This window comes from Chenopodium album, chromosome 11 (genome assembly GCF_948465745.1).
Source record: "Chenopodium album chromosome 11, dcCheAlbu1.1, whole genome shotgun sequence".
Classification (NCBI taxonomy): Eukaryota; Viridiplantae; Streptophyta; class Magnoliopsida; order Caryophyllales; family Amaranthaceae; genus Chenopodium; species Chenopodium album.
The window spans coordinates 28,247,319-28,250,794 of record NC_137844.1 but is presented as its reverse complement, the minus strand read 5'-3'; positions in this window follow the sequence as shown (position 1 = coordinate 28,250,794).

The window sequence follows — 3,476 nt, the reverse complement described above, 5'->3', positions numbered from 1 at the left end:
GTTATCCTCAGAATTTGGGGCTGTCCCCCACCCTGATGAAGGGGAGGCAGAGAATCAAGAGGCCGAGGAGGCAGATGAGGAGGCCAATGCTGACAATTTTAAAGATCCGTACGCCTGTCCAGTTGGGGACACGGCCCTAGGCTTCCTCAATGATGGGCTGGAGGAGTTCAGGAGCTTCCTCAATGATGGGCTCGAGGAGTTCAGGAGCTTCCTTATGCCGGGAGAAGGATACTAGCTCAAGGCTCCAAAGCGCTCTCATTCAGTGGCCGCCTAGGAGGATGAACGGCCACGCAGGCACTCCTTTAGTGTGTACCGCACTGCCCTTGAATTGGGACTTCGTTTCCATCTTCATCCGTTCGTCTAGGAGCTCCTAGACGAGTACAACATTGCCCTCTTCCAGCTAATGCCGAACAGCTGGTTGAACATCTTCGGGTACTTGGTGATGTGCATCAAGCAGGGCTTTAAGTCGGACGTCCCAGTATTTTACAAGCTGCATTCCATGGTCCGCTTGGACAAAGTGACAGACGGCAGGTTCATATTATGCACCACTAAGGACTATCTGGTGGTGATGGGCCGAGTGTCCAAGTGGCGTGACTGGGAAAACCATTTCTACCTCATTAAGACAAAGGACATGGAGTTCAACCTGCAGATGAATAGGTTCAATGCTGCTCCCATTCAACTTGGCCGAGGGCAAAACCGTCCGTGCAAGCCACCCGTCTATCCGGACTACGAGTACCAACTTTACTACTTTGGAGTCAAGAGGGTGACTAGGGGCGGCAAGTCAGTGGTCGTTCTTAAAAACTGGATTTCCTTGTCCAGCTGGCTCAGGGACCCGATATTTATGTCGGCATGCGGCCTGTACCGAAACATTCCCCAAGGTGGAGACTCATACCTTAGCCACTTACGAGTAAATTATGTCAAAATTTTTCTAACTCTTCTTCCTTTTTCTTGCACAAACAAAGCTCTAGCCATGCTGGATCAGGAGCAGAAGGGGGAGGTAGACATGTCCGAGCTTGACTTGACTCAGTACAAGGCCCGCCAGCAACTATACAAGTAGACCAAAGAGGTACTGGCCGTCTACTTGCTTTTCATAAATTTTTCTCTCTTTTCTTTTCTTTTTTTTTTGGCCAAGCTGGTATGTTGGAAGAGGAGTCCTTCTGGATTTAGCACGGACATCTCTATTTTAGCCCTTCGTCCGGCTTGGGACTCTGGAAAGGGCTTCCTTTACACCCATGCTCCAACGCTCCATCTTGGCTTTTCTTAACTTCATATTATTTTCTTTCAGTTGGCCACTCCCACCCCAAGGTCGAAGAGGAAGCAGCCGGTCTCTGCTTATTAAGAAGAGAAGGCATCCAAATCCTACAAGAGCACTACTTCTAAGGGGACGCCTCCCGTTCAGGCGGCCAAGATGAAATCGCGGCTGCTCCAAAGCAGTCCGAAGGAGAACCGCCCCAGCTGTCACCTAGTGGGGGATCTAATTCCGTGGATCTGACTGTTGAGTCAATCAACGAAAAGTACGTCCGAACGGATGACGAGGGTAAGTCGACCCCGGCAAAACCGACCGGCCAAATCTCGACTCCGCATGTCGAGTTAGTTAAAAATTTTGATTGGCAGACGGCTGCCTCTCAGTCAGCCGAGGATCACCTCAGTCGCTAGAACGGAAAGGGGGCCAAACCTATTCCTCCTCCTGCTTTCAACCTTCCCACCCCACCATCTTTCTCGGACGGTAAGGTTCTTGTGATGGTCTTTAACTTGTGTTTTTTGTGAACTCATTTTGTTCATTCTGACCTTTTCCTTGGCCATGTGTGCAGATATTGCCAAGGAGATGAATATGAAACCACCCGGCCAGTCGCTTACGGGCGCGAACCGGAAGACTATGAAAGAGGCCATCAGGTCGTCCCTCAGGAGTAGCGGGATAAATACCGCGGAATAAACAAGGGCTTGCTTGGCCCCATGGTAAACTGTACTGCTAAGGTAGTCTAATCCTCCATTTTGGTGTCCGCCTTTGTTTTTTACTTGGAATATTTTTCTCTTTTCATGCTTGCTAACTTTTACTCATCCGAATGTACCTCTTCCTTCATCTCTGTGCCTTCCAAGAGTGGAAGGACAAGGAAAACGAAAAAATCAAGAAACCCTGGGCACAAATCAGGAAGGTAGAAGACGGGAACACTGGCAACGTTGCCCTCCTGAAGCTTCATTATGAGACGGCCCTCAACGCTTTGTGTGACAAGGCAGCTCGGCAAACGGAGGACATCGTCAAAATAGGGAAGGCCCTTAAGAGGGAGGTGCTAGCGAGGCGGCCTCTTCGTCCCAGACGACCCTCAAGTAGAGCGGAACGAGGCGGTCTTGAATGCCTTTTAGTGGAAGGAGGGCTTCGAAGCCTCCGAGAAATTGAAGGCCGAATTATCTTCGTCCCAGACGACCCTCAAGTCCGCCCAAGACGAGGCTGCCTGCCTTAAGCTCCAAGTAGACGAGCTGAACAAGTCCGTGGCTGACTTGAATGAGAAGCTGAAGGCCCCTCAGTCGCCTACTACACTGGAGATCGTCCAGATTGAGCATAAGGCTGAGGAGAGACTCAAGAGTCATTTCTTCGAGGCCTTCCAGCTGATGAGCAAAGAAGGGACGGCTGCCTACCTTCAGGAGCGCTTTAATAAGCGCTTGGAGTACGTCTGCCTCAAGGAGGAAGCCAAGAAGGCCGGTCAACCTCCTCTAGTACTTGAAGTTACTTCGTCCGACTCTCAAGACAAGGAAAACGATGATGATGATGATGAGGAGGAGGGCGAGATTGATCCAACTGAGGAGGGGGAGGCAGCCAAAGGGGAGCCAGTGGATGCTTCAGCCAAGCCTTCCAATGAAGAAGAGGCAGCCAAGGGGGAGCCCTCTAATGCTGCGGCCGAGAAGGTGTTGTCCTTGGAGGAGCCTGCTAAAGATGATAAGCCAGCTGAGTAAAGATCTCGGGTCCTCTAGCAGCGAATTTTTAAAGATTTTAGTACTTAGATTTTTTCTTTTTTTTATTTTTTTATTTTTTATTTTTTTTTTGCTTTCATTTCACTTCATCAAACAATTTCACATCTGACCGCCTGTTTGAGCGGTCTTGTATAAATCTGATTTGCACCGCCTTGTTTTGAGCGGCTTGGTTTTAGTTAATTCAACTTTTAATTCTCTATACTTAGCATTTTGCTTTTATATATGCATGTACAAGTACTGGGGGTATGCCCCTTTGTTCGGCATTCGCGTAGTCCATATTCTAGGTGGTTTGATTAACTTAGTAGGTTTTATACCTCAAAGGGTATGACGACTAATAAGTTAATCAAATCATAATAATGATTTCCCCTAGACTAGGTGAATGCCGAATCAACATCATATATGGCCGCTTTATTGGCTTTATTTGAGTTGTCCTTTGATACTATCGCTCGAACGCAAATCAAGAAATTTCAATTAATATCTCAACTTAAAAAAGTCTGAATATTGGCTGG